Here is a 21,063-nt window from a genome sequence, read left to right as displayed (position 1 = left end):
TGGGATCTTTGCCTGTACCGGGGATACTTTAATCCATGGACCACCGAACAACAGATCCGGGTTGATCTGAAAGAAGGCTCAGTGTTCTTTGTTTTAATTGAGGAAACTTTGAATAGAAATGAATAACCCTAACAAAGTGAGATTACTACTCTTCTCAAGATCAAAACAAGGTCTGATCTCAAGGTAATGGGTGGAAAGGCTATAGATCTCTCGAAATCCTCTCTTTATATGCAGGAATTCACCAAGATCTCCCCTCTCTCTCTGAAATCTATGTCTCTGTTCTGGAAAATGTTAGCAACTCGCCTAAGAGCTCATATCTCGTCAGTACCCTTCACGAAAGCACGAAGGGGGGGGGGGGGGGGGTATTTATAGGGCTTGAACGCCATGTTCGTGGATAAAAATTCGTGTTTGGCCTTATCTTTAGTTAATAATGGCTTTACCACATTTAAAAATAAACCCAAGGTAGTTAAGAGGCCACTGGAACAAACGAATCACGAGAAATCTATCGAAAAACACGTCGTCGGGAGGCTGATCGGGCGAGGCAATGATGTGTGTGAAGAACAAATCATTATGTATCGCCAGCGAGACACTTTGAAGTGTCTTGCAGGTGAGACATGATGGTGCATGTCTTGTTCTGTTGTTTCGTCGATCTTCTTACTTCTTTGTTTCGCTGATTCGTTATTTCGCGTGTTCCTTCGCATGTTCCTTTGCTTCCTTTTGGCATCAGATTAACTTCTTTAACTCAGATGATGATATAGTCATCATATTTTTTTCATATCAAGCTATATGTAAGAACCTATAGGTTTGTTCTAATGGTTCAGGTGAGTTTCGATCAATTCAGACGGACTTCAGAACATGCTGCGAAGAACGGGTCATAACTTTCAAACCGTAAGTCGGAATTGGATAAATTATATACGAAAATCACCTATATTGACGAGATGAGACCAACAAAATCCATAAAACTTTAGTTAGCCACCATCTGTTTTGCCAAATTCTCTCCAGTTTGAGAGATATTAGCGTTTTCATCGGTTTTGAGCTTCTTTACAATCTATAGGTAATTTTTTATGCCTACAGCTACAACTGAAATCAAACAGCGTGCACCTACTGTCATATATAAGGTACCGGTTTTTTTGCCTCAGACAATCGTCATTGTACCCTTTGAGATCTTCCAATTATCTCCATGGAAGGTCGTAGTGTATCCTTTGCCAACCAACTGGCCTATAGATATTAAATTCTTTCTCAGGTCGGGTATATGTCTGATATCCTTCAGTTACCATACTGACTCGTTCAACTTAATTTTTACTATAGTTTTGCCCACAATAGCACACGGTTGATCATCATCAAGGTATACATATTTAAGATTTTTGGGGACATACTTCTCGATGAATTCTTTCTGAGAAATAGCATGGAACGACGCTCCATAGTTTAACACCCAAGACTCTTCATTGCTCTCCAAAGAGCAAATCAATGTGTCGTCTCCTCCTTAGGTGGAAGTGACATTCACCTCTGCCTTCACCTCCTTCTCCTTCTGTGCACTCTTGCACTGATTCGTGTAGTGTCTGGTCTTTCCATAATTCCAACACTCAATAGTCTTTGAGATGTTGCTTGGATTTCTTAACTTGGCCCTCTTGTCCTTTAATCTACCTCTGTAGTTTGATTTGCTTCGTTCGTTCCCTCTAGTTGAATTTCTACCTCTTGACTCTGTATGCAATACTAAATATGTTGTAGCTTCCCCCCGACTCTCTCCGTCGGATCTCCTTACTGAGAACCAGATCACGAATGTCATCGAACTTTAACTTGTTGCTTTCTGATGAGCTACTCGTAGTCGTGACTGTAGCGTTCTAGCTTTTTGCTAGGGAAGACAAAAGGATCAACGCTCGACCTTCCTCATCAAACTTAATTTCAACTGAACTTAATTGGGTTGTGGCCGTGTTGAGTTCATTGAGGTGTTGTGCTACTGATGCGTCTTTCGTCATTCTAAAATTGAGTAACCATATCATGAAATAAACATTATTTGCGGTTGATGGTTTCTCATACATATTTGAGAGTGTTGTCATAAGACTCGTTGTGGTCTTTTCTTTCTCTATGTTGAACGCAACATTGCGAATTAGTATTAATATGATAACTCTGAGGGCTTGTCTGTCTAGAAGGTTCCATTCGCCTTCCTTCATAGACTTCGGCTTCTTCCCTGAAAGGGGTTGATACAGATTCTTTTGATACAGATAAATATCTGCATCTTCCAAAATTAAAAATCAGTTCCGTCAAACTTCTCTAATCTTACCTTTCCTTCATCTACGACCATTGCTCCCACTTGAATCTAATTTCCTCTAGATCGTTTTAGCCTCTGATACCAGTTGTTGGGTAATAATCGGGGGCTATACTAAACCCCTAAAACAGTAAGAAACACAATATAGAGAAAATTACATCAAGATTTACGAGGTTCAGCAAACTTACCTATGTCATCGGGAGCCACACAATTAATTTTTTATTTATCAAAAGAAATTACAAAGGTTAGAGCAGATCTCAAATTGAGATCTCTCAATAAATGAAAGTTCATTACTATAGCTACAGTAATAGCTCCTCTTTAATTCCCCCTTTAGTTCCCCCTCAAAATCTCCAATGAGAGCTGGGAAAAAGAAGAACGAGATGAGCAAGAGATTTCAGTCACCGCTGGAAGAAAAATGCGAGAAAAAGAGAAGAGGAGCACACAGATCTCGGGCTCTAGGTTTCCCTTTTATAGGGAAACCCTAGCGATAGCTGCCGACAGCGTGCGCCTATCAGCATCGACCTCGCCTAAGGCCCTCGAGCTCGCATGTAAGGGGTCACCTCAACATCGAGCTCGCCTAATTGGATCTCGACCTCGCCCTCGCCTGCTTTGCGTCGAGCTCGCCTATTGATGCGTCGACCTCGCTTGAGTTGGAGCTCGACCTCGCCTGCATCTCGTCGTCGACCTTGCCTGCATCTCGTCGTCGACCTCGCCTGAAGAGCTCGCCTGCAGTTGCGTCGACTTCGAGCTCTCTTGCGGAGTTTTGGATCCACACCCAAATCCAACAGACACATACACAAATATAAAGATTATGGCTGATCAAGGTTGAAATTGGTCTAGGCGTTAGGATTATTAGCTCATTTATTTATGTCATCTAAAGTTCAAATTTAATTTTATCGCCAGGCGGGCAGGAGACAAGTAGCTTGATATATTTAAGAATTAAGATATATTATATGATTAGGAAAAAACAAAATATTCTAGAAAAGGTTAATTTGGGCCTATTAAGGACAAATTTGGTATTGCTAAAGCTTATAATAAGTTAAATATATAAGCAGTTTATGGAAACAATTTATATACGCTGCTGAAAATAGTCTTTTGATAATCATATATCAAATTTTGTTTCAAAAGCAATTAAAGTATTTGGTAAAACAATGTTGAAAGCTCATTACAAGTGACAATTACCAAAATACACAGTGGTATCCCAAAATCTAAAGGGTATATAAGGTATATAATTTATAAAAAAATAACAGCTATTTTTAAAAGCATCCTCGGTTGCTAGTAAAAGCACATTGTTAAAAACAAAAACAGTTGTGATAAACATGTAAAAAAATTTAACAAACATCATGATTGACTGTTTCTTTAAAAAAGATGAGCAGAAACTCCATAAAAAGCAATGCAATAAGTCCTTCAATTTTTGGATTGTTAACGTTTACTATGAAACAGTGAGGTTAATTTCACAAAATCCCCTAAACTTTGGGGATTTGCACACAACAATCTTGACCTTTTTTTATCTCACAAACCTCCTGAACTTTAGAATGTCTCACAAAACCAATTTTGAATTTTAGAATTTTCTCGTCACGTCCCCACCTATAATTGGATTATAGCTAAAATGTCCATTAATAAAAGTCGGGGGGATGTTCTGGCTACATTTATGCATGAATAATCACTAACGTTAATGTTTGAGATGCAGTAGGGGAACGGGACCCTCTACAAATGTTATTTCACTATGAAATTGATGAGGAAGAAATATATATGGAGACTCTTATCGGCAGAGACAATTTCCTTCAAAAATGCCATTTGTCATTAAGTTCTCAAAAAAAGTTGTTTCTCGCAATAACCTTTAGTACTAAAGAATTTTTCAATAAGGTTATGGATATGATATGTTCTGTGGAATCTAACCCAATTCTAAAGTTGTATGTACTTAAAAGACAGTGTCATACAATCAAATTTGGTTATGTGCTGCGGAAAAAAGGGAGGGCATATAATCAAATTGTCCGTACATTACTTCAATAAATGGTCCAGATATTAGTGGAAGAAATAACGCATCCTATTTTCCTTTGCATAAGGAAAGAAAAGCTTTTGAACTTAGCACAATGATGAAGTAGGGTTTGGATCACAGGAGATGCTAGCTTCATTCAAGATCAATTAACTACAAAGTTTGTTCTAAATAAATTAGAAAATAAAGGAAATTTATTTGTGGCTATAGATGAATACTCCTCATGAACTTTATGGCCATTAACTTTCCTTCTATTTATGTAGTTAACAAACTGTGAGATTCCAAAGTCCAAAGAGAAGATAGTAAGAGCATTCTGAAAACATGTATATTGTTATGAAAGGAACATGCACGTGAGGGGACCATAAAATTCAATTATGAGAAGGAGAGGAGTTGTACTCCCACTATCCATTCCCTTAAGAAGATTGCAAAGGGGTATTCACCACAAGACAAGGAGAAAGAATTGCCCTTTACAAAAGTAGAGCTAGTAGTAAAATTTATATTTGCCCTTTAACGAAAAAGTCGTCAATGGTCCCTGTGTTAGTAATAGGGTGTTAGGTTGGGGGTGGATACCAACCTCCGGCGGCGGAGGATCTCCGACGAGCTCCAGGATGTCGACGCAGGCGGAGCCACAGGCGAGGTCCAGGCGATCTTCGGCAGCACAGGCGAACCCCCGAGCTCTGCGTTTCGAACCCCCCCTTTTAGCTCTGCGTTCGAACCCTTGACCTCTGCGTTTTTTGGGTGGGGTCCGACCTCTGCGTTAGCCCGAACTTGGCGTCCAAGCAGCCGCTGGCGACAGGCTGTCGCCAGCTCTCCACATCCGCCTATAAACCCCCCCCAGCCTAGGGTTTTTCGGTGCTGTAGCTTCCCTCCCCCTTCCTCCGATTTCTTCTCTCTGGCGGCGGTGATCTGCCCTAAAATCGCAGCAGCGATTTTCCCCTTTTAACCTCAGCTTTCAACAGTGTTTTGGAAAGGAGATTTAAGAAGAGAGAGAGAGGAAAAGAAAGAGGGGTTTATATTGTGGGGTATTTATTCTCAAGTGAGAATTGAAAGGGTTCATACTCTTTAATTATTAACACTGTAGCTACAGTGTTTATTTGAGAAATCTCAGTTTTGAGATCTGCTCCTAAATTGCAATTTCTTGTTTGATTAATAAGAAATTATCTGTGTGGCTCCCGAGGACATAGGCAGTTGTCGAACCTCGTAAATCTTGGTATACTTTTTCTATACTGCGTTTCTGTTGTATTAGGGGTTTAGGCGTTAAATTCCCAACATAGGGGTGCTAAACCGTATCCGTATCCGAGGAAATATCCGTAACCGTATCCGTTAGGATTCGAATATGGTTACTCAAATCTATAACTGGTAGGATATGATTACAAATATGGTTTTATAGTGAAATATCTGTATCCGTATCCGAAATATCCGAATACATATTAGTCATATTTTTACGATAGTTTTGATTCTTAGGGGCTGTTTGGTTCGTTTCCTAGATATAGGGAAATACATTTCCATGTACAAAAACACAAGTTTTGAGTTTTCCAAACTTTTCCACGAAATAGATTGTTTCGCTTTGGTTCGCACAAAAAAATGGTGGGAAACCAATGTATTTATTTTTCTTGTGTTTGGTTCGCATGGAAAAAAGGGAAAACTTTTGTTTATATGGCAAAAAACCGACGTGACTGTAGTTTTCGTCGATTTCACGAGGTTGAGGAAGGAATTGGGGGAGAGAAAAAAATCTGATGTGGCGGTGATTTTCACCGAGTTTCCCTTCTTCATTCCTAGCGAACCAAAGATGGGAAAAAAAACCAACGGAAAGCTTATATCCTACGTGGTCACAAAAAATCTGATGTGGAGGCGGTGTAAAACTTTTCCACCTTGTTAAAAAACGAACCAAACAACCCCATAGATGATGGGTTTGTGGTTAATTTTGATGATCAAGATGTGTAATCTTAACTTTTCAATTATAATGCAGATATTAACGAACTCTTTTGTATCACATGAACTATATTTTTCTCAATACTATCTACTTTTCTCATATCTATTTTGAATCCGTATGCATATCCGCTTATATATCCGCATGTATATCCGTAACCGTACCCGATTTAGCGGATATTGTTATAAATTTTCCTTACCGAGATATATCCGTATCCATATCCGAGATGGGTAAGCGGACATGAATATGATAAGTATCATATCCGAGTCATATCCAGACCAAATGCATCCCTAGTTAGTAACATTTCGAAATATCCTCCAGAGATTGACGGAAGAAAGAAGCAAAAGATAGAGAAACAATTAAAGAGACACCGAAATATTAATGAAGTTCATCAATCAACATGACTACCGCTTTGGAGCACAACCATGTTATGATTTCACTAATAATCAAAGCACCATCGCAACCGATCTCTCAAATCCTCATTTTCTTGTTGTCTTTACTTTCTCTCTTCTGAATACAAATATAATAATGGCTGAAGATAGATAGCATAGGATGGAACATACAAAAATATCAACATCATTATACATTCATAAACTAAACTTTGCTTCCTGCTGCCCCTAGAACATCCCCAATAGTCATGGTGTAATTTAATTTGCAGGCGCAATTCTGAATCTCAGTGCTTATGTATTCTCCATGAAAATCAAGATTCAAAGTTACGGTGTATCAAAGAAATATCGACCATTTGATTAGTAAACTCGGAGATATATATATCTCTTGCATCATAAATACAATGGATACTTTTTCCCCTGATAACAGCCTCCCCCTTATCCTTCTCAACCGAACCATATCTGAACCATCATAATTTAATGATCCCTTCAGCACTCTAAAAGCCGCCTGATCTCACACCTTTCCAATGTGCACAACTTCTTGAATGGCCATCACTTCTCCTATCATAATAACTTTGCACAGTCTAATAATTTCTCAATGTGAAGCATGAGAAAATGCATGTCTCGAATGATGCATTATTGCTTGCAAATTCAAGAATGTAAACATAATACTGGCTAGTAGGAGCTTTTTTAGAGCATTTAAACAAAAATACAAGGTTGAGGTTGACTATGGAAACCCTGTTGAGCGTTGCGGAAGCCAAACAACAAAACCAACATGCTACGAGAAATCAAATCAAACGAATGTCGAGAGAAGGCCAAACGAACCAAATCAATGCTACAAACACAAACAACCAATTTTAATGTGGTTCGGCAAGTTGCCTATGTCCACAGGGCAAGAAGGGGATAGAGCTTTTCACTAATAGAGAAGAATAGTACAAGCTGAGATTACAAACCACTCAAACTCACCAATTAATCTCACCAACAAATCTCTAATTCTCTCCAAACAAAACCCTAACCAATAGCTCAGAAAATACCTCTTTTCTGTGCTCAAAATATCCCCAATTTTCTTCTCAATTCTCTCTTCCAATTGTTCCATATATATAGAAATCCTAAAATCATAAACATACTAGGAATTCTAAAACAAAAAATAAAACAAATTAGGAATCCTAATAACCTGTTACCAAAACAGATTTGGAATCATGTTATCAAAACAGATTAGGAATCTCAATAACCTGTTACCAAAACAAATAAGGAAACATATTAGAAACCTGCTATCTAACAATTCTTCATCTCGGTGAAGTTTTCCCAAAACTGAGCCGACACCAATACCAACCAAACGTCTAACTTGTTGCGTCCAGTACGAAGTGGAACAAATCAACGACAATGGACTCAATCTACAACAAGTCGAGAACCCAAACGAGAATGCGAACAAACTCCAAATGTCGGTATCAACTCACCAAACTGGCTGCATCATAAAAGACTGTCTACGTCTCCTCTTGCCCAAGGAATCAAGCTTTCATATAGTTCACCCAAACGGTCTCCAAAGACCCTCAATCAAATAGAAAAATTTGCAATTCTTCACCAATATCACCAACGGATTTACAACAGATAGCGCTCCCAATGGTTCCAAACTGAAACAAATCAAACACCTTCACCTGAGGTTAACCTAATGGCCGCATCCAAAATATGTCCACCAGTTGCACTCGAATCCAAAACCAACTCATCATCTGCATCCAAATCCAAATTATCTCCAAACTGTGTCACCTTAGCTAGAATCCTAAACGACGTAGTATGATCTGGAGTATGTGGAGTAATCTTCATCTAATGTGAAGTAGCATCACCCTCCACTCGCTGCGATAGCCTAATGATCTGATCAACATCTCCACCTGTCGAGAGTCAAATGTGACATACCTGCTCAGAACAAAATCAGAAACTCCTAACTGATAATCAAACGAACCTCTGAATCCCAAACGTGCAATCAGATCAAATCTCACATCCTCGATATGACCAAATGCTGGGTAACCAAATATCCGACGCAACCCAAAATCTGAAGCAGCTCCACCAGATCCAAAATCTCCGCACGCAGAAGTCGGCAACCTATGACCAAGATGACCCAAATATGTCGAAGCTCCAAAACCAAAACCAATGCTCGACAACCAATGTTGATTCCCCTCCAGTAAGGAATGACCCATCAAAACTAGCATCTCATCTCGTCTCCCTAATGTCTCCACATCAATGAAGTGTCTCAAACTGCCATGAGCTCGACACAAATGCAAGAAAGAACCCATACCAAAGCTAGAACAACGGGTTACCTTTCTACTAATACACTTCTTCCAATTGTTATTGACTTCTAGGACTTCACACCAACGGGACCTGATTGCAACCCACCAATGCCTAGAACAATCTCTAACTGTGAAAACTAAATACCGATTACCTCCCATTGATGCCTCCTTGGAAGGCCCCAAAATGCCTGATTGAACACCACCTAAAAGACCCCTCGATCGATGGATAGAAGTACCAAACCCCACATCGGTCTTCTTGCTCATACCAATGTGCTCAAAGGACTTCAATCTGCAGGTCAAAGCACTCCTTAACAAATCATGCACGGCATAACCAATCAAATAACCCAGCCTCAACAAATGTCACAGTCTAGCCAAATCCAAAGAAGTCGTCAGCTCTCTATCAAACACCATGTTCCCAATCAAATAATACAAATTATTCCTCCTGACATCATTCATCACAATCATGGACCCTAATATGACCTTCAAACGTGAATCGACCAAGGTTACCCTATAGCCTGCTACCTCCAAATCTCCAAGTGAAATAATGTTCTTCTTCAACTGAGGAACGAACCTCACTCCAACCAACTCCTGAATCACTCCGTCACTCATCCTAATCTGAACGGTACCAATACCACCAATAGGACATTCATGATCATTACCCATTATGAGCACGACCTCCCCTCTTTCTAACTCCTGAAAGCTGAAGAACCAATCCATCCTAGGGCAAATATGATAAAAAAAATACCCGAATCGAATATCCACTCTGTAGAGTCGGTAACACAAACTGACGGTAATGCAGATAACGAGTAGCGCGAAGAATCCGAATCTGAATTATTACCACTAGCCTTGACAACATTCACCTCTGAAGCTTAAATAGCTTTCCCATTATTCTTCCCGGCTCGATCAACCAACTTTGGGCATTCGGTTTTTCAATGTCCATCCTCTTTACAAAAGGCACACTGATTTCTACGAAGTTCAAGATGTGCCCTTCTAAACTGCGACCTCCTACCACGGTTTGTACTCTTTGCTCTTGAGACCAATGCCTTCGTTACCGGCTTAACTGAAGTCTCCTTATCCTTCTTCGAAGCTGATAATTCACAAGTGCAGCGGTGACCTCACTATAAGAAAGAGATGACTTCCCATTAATAAGAGTAAGAACGAATGTCTCATATTCCTCGTTACGCAAGAAACTTAACAACAATAACGTCATGTTCTTATCTTCAATCATCACATCTACATTCGCCAAATCCGCAAGAAGCTTCGTGTAGTGGTTCATGTGATCACCAATGGAGGTCACATTCTTCAATTGGAAGCGATAAAGCCTCTTCTTCAAATACAAGCGGTTCTCTATACTCTTGGTCAAATACTTGCCCTCTAGGATCTCCCAAATCTTCTTCGCTGAAGTCTCATTGATCACATCATATTTTAAATCTTGAGTCAAACAAGATCTAATCACACCACACGCTATTTTATTCATCTTTTTCCAAACATTCTCCTCAATGTCGTCTGGTTTCCCGTCCAACTCCAAAGTATCTTCCAAATTTGCGCATTGAGCTCATCCAAGACTTCACATCTCCAAAGATCAAAATTGTTTGTGCCATTAAACTTCTCCACATCTATTTTTATAGAGTGGATATTCAAACTTTGGACGGTCTTCACGTCAGAAGTACCCTCCACAACTCCTTCTTTCCCGACCATCTTTCTCAAAGCACCAAAAAAATTCAGAACAAATGAAGAATAGATCCAAAACTAAAAAGATAGAGTCTTTACCAAAAAGATCCCACATTTATCACCAAACGAAGCCCTAGGCGAGCCTCCAAAACGACCTACTTCTCCAAATAGCCCAAGCGTAGTCTGAACTCTGATACCACTTGTTGAGCGCTGCAGAAGCCAAACAACCAAACCAACGTGCTACGAGAAATCAAATCAAACGAATGTCGAGAGAAGGCCAAACGAACCAAATCAATACCACAAATACAAACAACCAATTTTAATGTGGTTCGGCAAGTTGCCTACGCCCACGGGGTAAGAAGGGGATAGGGTTTTTCACTAATAGAGAAGAAGAGTACAAACTGAGATTACAAATCACTCAAACTCACCAATTAATCTCACCAATAAATCTCTAATTCTCTCCAAACAAAACCTGAACCAATAGCTCAAAAAATACCTCTTTTCTGTGCTCCAAATATCCCTAATTTTCTTCTCAATTCTCTCTTCCAATTGTTCCATATATATAGAAATCCTAAAATCATAAACATACTAGGAATTCTAAAACAAAAAACAAAACAGATTAGGAATCCTAATAACCTATACCAAAACAGATTTAGAATCATGTTATCAAAACAGATTATGAATCTCAATGACCTGTTACCAAAACAAATTAGAAAACATATTAGAAACCTGTTATCCAACAAACCCCCCTCATATCAATCGATAGGAAACTAGAAAAATCTCTGTGCATATCCGCTCAATATATCAACAAGTATCAAAGACACGTGAGAGATAATAACTGTTAGATCAACATACAAATCTATACGTCTACTCACTCAGTGTTAAAATATTTTTTGGTGCACCATTAATGCAAATAGATTAGAATTTCTGTAAAACTTTCTCTTCGATAAATCATGCATGAGTTGTTATGGTTAAGTTGGCCTCATGGAAGCAAATCATGTCCATTTAGGCTTTTACATTAGTGCAAGCCACAACCACTCCTACCATAATCTGATAGTGTATCATCATGGGCAATGATGATCGTGTTTGTTATGAAGCCAAACTTTAAGCAACATACGCAAGACTTATCGAATAGGACCAAGCAAAAAGATTTGAACAATAAGAGCAACTACTTTTTACTAAGAAAGCTATAAGGCCTTGAATAGTTTTGAGTGCACTTCAAAAAGCGCTATTTTTCTCTGGACAAAGTCATTGTTTGCATCACTCGATTTCTATAGTTTTCGTGGTTTGGGGTTCCTTGGCACTTTGCTATCTATAGAATATCACCGCCTGGAAAAAGCAAATAAAAGGATGTGTTCTCTTGATGTGCAAAAGGCAACTTTTAGCACTAATGAGAACGCATATAAATCAGTCGGCAACAGATTAGAATCCAAAGATGGGGATTTTGGGCCGCCATGATGCTTTATGTCTCGTGAAGCTACACTTTTTATAATGTAAGAAGCATGCTTAAAGGGTAACATGTTTCCGTTACCAAGTAAACTTAGCTTAGATAAAGTAAAAAATAAATCTTTTTCGATGTGGGAGATTATAGGTATTGTGCACCAAAGGGAAGATTTTCCATTGCTGGTCCATCGTTGTATCGAATATTGGGTCCCATTACCCTAATAATCTTAACCTCAAATTAACCTCATATTTTTTTGGGCGTTGTACTTTATTTATTGTATACCGTTAAAAATCATTCCAATAATAGTGGTAAGTACAATTTAAAAGATGACGGTCCGATTTTAAAAGAGAAAATGAGAAAACCCGGATCCGTGATGGCTTATTGGTATACAAGCGACGTATGGTGATGCGGCGTACTTGGCTCTTTGATTGCAAGAGACCAAAATCTATACGGATTGAATGTTGTTTGATTTGATTTGCATAGATTGTCTACGTCATCATCCAAAAATTTGAGGACAAGATGTACCCACAAAAAAGGTTGCATTGTCCTGATTAGAGGCCAAAGGCGCTTTATAATTAATTGTCCTATTTTTCTAACTCATGTTTGCCATGCTTAGCTCGATGATCGATCCATGGAATATTTGGACCGTCTCAATGTGAGATGAAACTATATCTTAGATGGAATTTTATCACGGTCGCCCAATAATAGACGAGAAACTTCGGTTGGCGTGTTCATTTTATATGATCAGATAGCAAAATAAATAAATGATGCTATTCCTACTTCATCTCTACACTCTATGATAACTGCGATTATAAATAATGCTTGAGAGAAGGCCTTCAAGTTGTATTTTAAAGCTGGATCTGAATTAAGTAGTTTGACACAATAAGAGGGTATTTTCATTAGTTTTGCAATGACGAGGGCATTTTCAAAGATTCTTCCAAGTGTTTAGCCCATCCCCGTTGTTCTTTATAAGTGCGAGCATTCCTTTTGATTTTTCAATTTGCAAGGATATTTATGGAATTTATTGACACACAAATCAAAATGGAGAATAAATAGTATGGATATAATATATGGATAAAGTAAAACTGAGGCTAAATTTCACAAAATCTTCTTACTTTCGGACGATTATCAGATGATCCCCTATCTCATTCAAAATATTAAAAAACCTCTGATGTTTAGAAATTATCAGAAAAAAAACCCTTCAATTTTCAAACTTTTTCCATAAAAAGAAACCCCTAAAAGCATGAACCATATTTTTTATTGAAAAAATAGCCCCCTTTGTAATTTTACCTATCTATGTGAAAATTGTCACTTGACGCTGTTNATCCTGCTCCTAAGCCCCCCTCTCCCTCCTCCTCCTCTTCCTCCTCTCCCTCCTCCTCCCCACCATGACATGATCAAGTTTCTGTAGTAAAATATACATAGGGCAGATTCTGGGTGCCCTCCTTCACATCAGCTTTCGATACCGAGCTAATCTTCGTGCCTGGCAGGGCAACTCTCCCCCGCGCCCTCCACCCGACCATAAAAATTGAGTTCGACCCCTTTCTCAAAAACCCTAAAACCGGCGTCCCTCCCGCAACTCAATCCTCCTCGATCCGAACCTCAATTCTCAAACCTCGCCCAAAATCCCATCAAATCCTTGATCAATTCAGCCATAATCCCATCGGAATCCGCTGTACCGGAGGCCACGACCCCGAATCACCGCCGAAGTGTATGCTAACGACGGGGAAAAATCCCTTTGTCACCCGTCGTTGAAGTCCTCTTCGCTAAAGGGTCACGACGGGATATATTACCCGTCGTTATAGAGTCTATAACAACGGAATATATTACTGTCGTTAATATTTGCGACGGTAATTATCACCGTCGTTACTATCAGTGACGGGGATATTTTCCCGTCGTTACCATCAGTGACGGGATATTTTCCCATCGTTACCATTAGTTACGGGGATATTTTTCCGTCGTTACCATTAGTTACGGGGATATTTTCCCGTCGTTGAAGACTAATTAATGACGGTTGGATACCGTCGTAAAAGTCCTCATAATGGATAACTAGTAACCCATTAACAATGGTGCTTTCCCTTCGTTGATGAACAAAATACGGTTTATAAAACCGTCATTGTAGACTACAAATTTTTAATATACATTAATAATAATTTTTTCATTCATAGGCAACTATCATATTATTCTCAACCTGACACTAAGATTCACAACACAAATATATTAAAAATACCCAATAATGAATAAAATAGAAAATAAAAATTCCATTCATTAATAACATCAATAAATAAAATTCCACCATCCTCAAATATTCAATACTAATAACAAGAGTTAATATCATAATTTTTCCAAAAAAATACATGAAACTATCTATAATTAACAAATTAAAATAAAAGTTCGGAAAAGACACATTCTTTCATCTCTAATCATCGTCAAAAGAAGACTCGAGCTACCCCACTCTCCTAATCTTGCATGGATAACCTGAAAAATTTTAAAAAAAATCACATAATTAAGATATATCAATTAAGCAAATATTATCTTATTAAGTAAAATTCACAAAAATCACATAATTAAGATATATCAATTAAGCAAATATTATCTTATTAAGTAAAATTCACAACCAAGAGGGCACATTCATATCCAACGCATATTTGATACTTGCACATTTGGATACTTTGCTAGATAGTCCTAGTAGTATCCTAAAATTATATTAATACTAGTATTTAAACCCGTGCAAAGCACGGTTCCTAATTTTTTTTGCAAATACTGAACATGTTACTAAAATAAAGTATTCTGCTTTAGATATGAAGTAGTAGATGTAACGCAAATAATGAATTTGTTACCAGACTTGTAGAGTTAAATTGCCACCAAACATGACTTTTATCACTTCTGGGAAACCTTCTCTGCCATTAACCTGAGTAATGAATCATACTTTTTTAGCCACATATTGTATGTGTTTTAATCAATTATCAAATAACATGCAAAAGGTTAGCACTCCGATCAGGTTTCTGAAAATTGCACATTGAATTAGTTCAACTCACATACCATCTTGAACATTATGGAAATCATCATCACAATTGGAATCCATGGCCATATTTGAGTCGAACCAGGCATCGGCAATGCTCCCTGATGATTTTTAAACTGTCATTGAATGAAATATTTCGCAAAATGGCAAAAGACTATGAAACTACAGCTCATAAGTCATAGACTACGTTATTGATGTATAAGTCATTTATTAGTATACAAATATGCAATTAGTGGGTGTAAAGTTCATAATTTCATCAGCCACTTTTGCCGGCAAAACAATATAAAATTAGTTAAACTTCTTTCTGGGTCTTTGAGCAACAAATTTCTTTTCCTTCATAATCTATTTTTACCCAATGTATAGGCAACATGATTCTGATCAAGAAAAATCCTATTTTGTGAAAAAGAATGTGGACAAAATCTGCTATAGGGATCAGCATTCATATCTGATTAACAAAATAAACCAGAAAAAAAAAGAATGTGGACAAAATCTGCTATAGGGATCAGCATTCATATCTGATTAACAAAATAAACCAGAAAAAAAGAAAACTCTATTTCTCAAAGTTTAACTTGATCAGAAACTGGGCATCAATTTACAGTAACTAACAAATCAAGAATTGTTGAGAACTTCCTCCATTGACTCTCACTCACAAGTTTACGTTAGGGCATTATATGGAAGAATAGATATAAAAAATACCCAGGAATTTCTCTCAAAAAAAAATACCCAGGAATGCGAGATTGAGAGGTTTGAAAACTTCAGAAGTCATTTGCCAAATATATGCCAGTGTAACCAATCCTAGTATGTGTCAGAGAATTCCTAGTAGGCTAGTAGAGAGGGAGGCCCTGCAGGCATCCCACACCAATCCTAGTATGTGTCAGAGAATTCCTAGTAGGCTAGTAGAGAGGGAGGCCCTGCAGGCATCCCACAGCTGTCTGTGCTTGTGGTGTAGGAGTATTCTTACCTCTATGTCCCTACATGCACCATGCACATATCTTTGACCGTCGCCAGTGTGTAAGGTTCCAGTCTAATATGCCTTGCTATCTAGATACCTTCAGTAGTTTAGCTTCTGATGAACATAAATGTTTAATTTAGTACACATTTCATAATTATCCATGTTCATAAATAATGCTAATAAGATACCTACATGTTTTAATAATATAAAAAGAACAGAAGACGTACCTTCCTTTGGAAGCATCCATTTCTCTGAAGTTGGTGCTGAATAGGTTAAGCAAAGTGCTTTTACATATTAGGGGAAATTACTTATACTTGAAATAGAAAAATAAGTAAAGAGATCCAAATTCTTGAGATCTTCCTAGAAGCAATTGATGTTAATTGTTAAGCAAAAGCCACTGTCTTGAGTAGTGGTGAATCCAGAAAAACTTTCTAAGAGGGGCGGATAGCAAGCATATGTTTGTTTAGTGGTTACATTACATAAGTAGAAGCAGCGTGCAACCTCTTTAAAATTATGAGGGCAACTGCAATTTTAGATAGGTTTAAGAATGAAAATGTAGAATAGTTAGAAGTGCAACTGGCCCCCTAACAATCAACATAGATCTGTCCTGACCTTGAGAAGCATTTGAGTTACCATAATAATATATATAAGGGTAATTAGTTAAGTAATTAGTTAAGCTTTGAAAGAACTTAAATTAACGTTACACTTTTGTCACTCACGTAATGAACTCGACTCGACAACCAATTGATACTTCATAACTCCATTGAACTTTCTGTCAGTTATTTCAAAAGCTTCAAACATTATTTTCCCTCACCTTGTACTAACCCATAAAAATGATGAACTATCTGCAGACTGTTTAAAGAAGTAGATTCCAAAAAACCGTTAGTTACAAATGCTAGCTTGTCCTTACTTTCGATTTTTCTAGCATCTTGCATTTATCACCCTTAATAAATCACTGTTTGTAGGAAGTATTAACTGTTAATATCTTAGATGACAAATTGTCCCCATTCCTATTCACAAAAACTGTGTGATTGTGATGAGAAAAAGCAGAAGTAACTAAAACATTTTACACAATCACTACTGAAGGGTTTGCTGTGCGTGTGGTGGAGCATCTTTCTTTTGCCTCTGTTAAGTGTATTTTGTTGGCTTGCTTTCTATACATCAAGATTAAAAGATAATTTCAACAATCCAATAATATACTTTAGCCAATCTCAGTCATCAACACTTACTTCTGTAGGTTTATTTCTAAGTGCAACTTGCAATGAATTATCTTTCACATATTTCCTGTGCATGTCACCCCGCTACTTATTCCATAAATCGTGCAAGTGTCTCATTACTGACTCTCTCTTTTGCTCCATGTCCTCGGCATCAAATTTATCCTATATCAAATTTGAATCAAAATTTAATTTATAAGAATTAAAAACCAATTGCAAAAAATTAATTTTTAATGTACCTTAATGGATGCCCACATATGATCTTTATTTTGTTGTGGTATTTTGGCCCAATTCTCAACGGCTACTAGGCAAATATTTCTATCATGAATAATAATTCCAAGATATCGTGAAAATTCTGGTTCAATAGCTCTATTCTGATAAAAAGTAATGATCTTTTTCTTCCCATGTGACAAATTATTCAACTTTAGACACTTATTATTACCACGAGGTGGATTTTTCTTCTTTTGAGAATTATCAGCTACATACATCATATCATATGTTACAACTTATGATATCATTTTCTATTATAGAACTTAAAATACGGGCTTCCATCGTTATGGGGTTAAGGGATAAAATCAAAACGTATTGGGGGTTTCTTGAAATTTTTAAACTTATGGGGGTTTAGTGAAACTAACCCAATCTAAGGAGAAATATCATAATTTCATCTTTTGTTGTTGGTTTTCACCTTGCAAATCGGCACATAAACTATCGATCAATATATATATAGGTACTTTATGGCAAAGTGCAAAGTAGGGGAAACTTTATGTACCTGAGTGAAAATTAAACAGAGCAATGAAAACTTCAGTACCGTCGAACTTGGAGGAGAACGCGGTGGTGGGATGGCACCAGGACGACGCGGTGGTGGCGCTGGGAGGATGCTGCCGGTGGGGCGACGCTAGAGGCTGGGCTGAGGCGAAGGGGCGAGGCTGGGACGTGCGCGCGCGCTCTGGGACTGCACTGAGGTGGCGGCTCTGGGACTGCACTGAGGCCAGGCGGCTACGAGGTATAGGTTAGTGGTGCTGGGGCGGCCGAACTGGGACGACAACGCAGGAAGCAGGCGGGCGAGTTGTTTGGCGCGGGGGCGAGTTTGAAGAGATGGAGGCGGCGACGCTGCGACGGGCGAGGAAGAAAGGTTCGATTTCTTTAAACAGGAGGTGATTTCTTAACAGGAGGCGATGACTTGGTTAAGGAGGCGATGGTTTTTTTTAATTAGGGTTTCGTTTATTAAGTAGTTGCGGTTATATGGATATTTGGGTTTTGGATTTTGGATTTTTTTATATTATTTTCAATAATAATCCAGTTAAGATTAGGAGTTATGATTAATGAAGGTAATTGATTCCTTCGTCTTTTAGGAGACCCAATAACGATGGTATTAAAACCAAATCAACGAAGGGATTAGAAAACCGTTATCCCATCTCATATTATTATTCTAATAATTGTGATAACTCGATGAAGGGATTTAAAACCGTCGTTATTTTACACACATTAATGACGGTCAATTGGTCCCTTCACTAATTTTGGTCGTTAAATATCAGATTTCTTGTAGTGGCCGGACTTGCTGAAGAACACGGCCTCAAACATCACGAGGTTGGAGGACGAGATCGAGCATTGCAAGGGTCGGCGAAAGTATCTCGCGGCGATGAGGAGCCCCTCGGACGGGGAGGACGTCCGCTGGTACTTTTGTAAGGTGCCTCTGGTGGAGAAACGTGAGTTCAGTTGGTTTGTGTCTGGGTTTTTCCTTTCATCTTTGCATGCATATATTGGAATCCTAGTAAAAATGTCTAGTAGGTGGTATGAGCAGTTGCCATGAATTCTAAAGAATGCCCATTTTCCTGATCTTGGTAAACTCCGTGTTGAGAAGAAAGAGGATGAGGAGGAGGAGGGAATTCAAATCAAAATCTCATGTCTCGGGCTGAAAATTTCAGACACATATATGAATTGATTTCTAGCCGAATGTGATGAAACAAATCAGTCTCCAAGAGGGTAATAAATGTGTGCTTCTAGTTGCTTCAATTATCATGTCATGGTGGGGAGGAGGAGGGGGAGGGGGAGGTTGAAGAGGTTGAGGAGGAGGAGGAGGAAGAGGATGAGGAGGAGGAGAGAGAGGGGGGTTAGGAGCAGGATGGGTTTTTGATGAGGGGTTTTATGCAAAAAATCACATCAGCACTGGCCGGAACAGTAACTCCGGTCAAATTTAAGGCCTATATGACGTCGAAGTTGAAAAAATATACCAATTTGACAAAACTAAAAGAAAATATACCAACATGTCGTTTTATTTTGAAAGTTATGATGGTTATCTAATTCTAATCGTCCGAATTTAGAGGATTTTTCTAAAATTTAGCCTTATTATGTGGATTTCAAGATATTTTATTTTCCCTATCTAAGATATTCGTTCTTCTGGGGGAAAAAAAGAGTGAATACTTTTCTACCAGACACTAAGCGAGCGGTTAAACATTAATTTCAAGTCATGTCATACAAATGTCACGTAACAGATAAAATTTTGTGAATTTGAGTACTTTTTCCTATCAAAAATATCCATTCTTCTTGGGTGGGGGGGTGGGGGTGCGCAGAGTGAATATTTTTCTACCAGTTACTAATGGGAGTAGCTAAGTATTAATTTCAAGTCATGTCACACAGATGTCACATAATGTGATAATGGTAAAAATTTGTGCACACATTTCTCTTAATACGCAAGTGTCACACTCATATACATAATAAATATCTCCCGTCATATTGTGAAGTAGATCCTAACAACTCATATTCATGTGCCCAATACCTAACAGTTGTCTCGTAATTGGTCTCATATCTATGGATCAGAGTTATCTAAACGTGATTTTCAGGTATAAAAGGAGTTAATCCATGAATTAAGCACGTACAAAATATCTAAGCAACTTCGTCTCATGATTGATTTCATTTTCTATTGGTTATAGTTGTCTGGGCGTTATTTTTAGTTTATAAAAAAGTAAGTTTAACCTTGAATCTCATGTAATTAAATCATGGGTTTGAACTCGACAACATCTGAAAACAATTGAAGGCCCGTGACCATAAACGTAGCTCATTTCAGTCAACTACACGCGTTTGGAGCAAGCTGCAGAATCCTAAGGTTGAGAGAGAGAGAATTGAAATTGAAAGGAGACAAACAATAAGCCATTTATTTGATGTTGCTGGTGTGAATGTCATGAAGTGAATGTCATGAAGTGAATGTCCCCATCTCTCTCCAACTACCTTTCATGAGCTTCCATCCATTGCCTTTTCTTTTTTCCCCCTAGACTTTTTATCTCCCCCTTTTGTTCCTTTCACATTTCAACTAAAAGATTGGGATCTATATTTTTGCTAAGGTTTGGACAAGTTCCCACATTAATGACGTCTAACTTCAATTTTGACATAAATTTAGATCTTCTCCCTTGCCAAAAAATAGTAGAGAAATTGTTTTTTCTTTTCTTTTAACCAAAGTAGTTTGCTTGTTGCCAGACGGTTGTAATTAAAAATATTGGCATCAGTATTGTTTTTTGATAGTGTAGAAGACCCAAATATCAAGGGATCTGACATTGTCGGGTCGGCCATAAATAAATTATGAACAAATAAAGCAATCTGTTAGGGCTGTCCATTTGGCCCGCTGGCCTGGGCCTAGTTTGGCCTGGAAACTTGGGCCCGACCAAGTTCTAAGCCCGGGTACGGGCCGCCTCGTCGGCGCCGGCCCGGACCCGGCCCTGCACGACAGTAAAAACGGTCGGGCTAAGTACCCGGGCCTGGTCGGCCCGGGCCGGTGCCAGGCCCGGATGCAACGGGCACATAATGTGTCCATTGCGGGCAAATGCCGGGTCGCGTTAGGCTAACCCGGCCCTACTCGGCATTAACGGTCACAAAAGTGACCGTTAATGGCCACAACAGTCAAAATTG

The sequence above is a fragment of the Asparagus officinalis genome, chromosome 5 (genome assembly GCF_001876935.1).
Source record: "Asparagus officinalis chromosome 5, Aspof.V1, whole genome shotgun sequence".
Lineage (NCBI taxonomy): Eukaryota > Viridiplantae > Streptophyta > Magnoliopsida > Asparagales > Asparagaceae > Asparagus > Asparagus officinalis.
The sequence above is the reverse complement of the archived record's forward strand: the minus strand, read 5'-3'. Positions refer to the sequence as shown.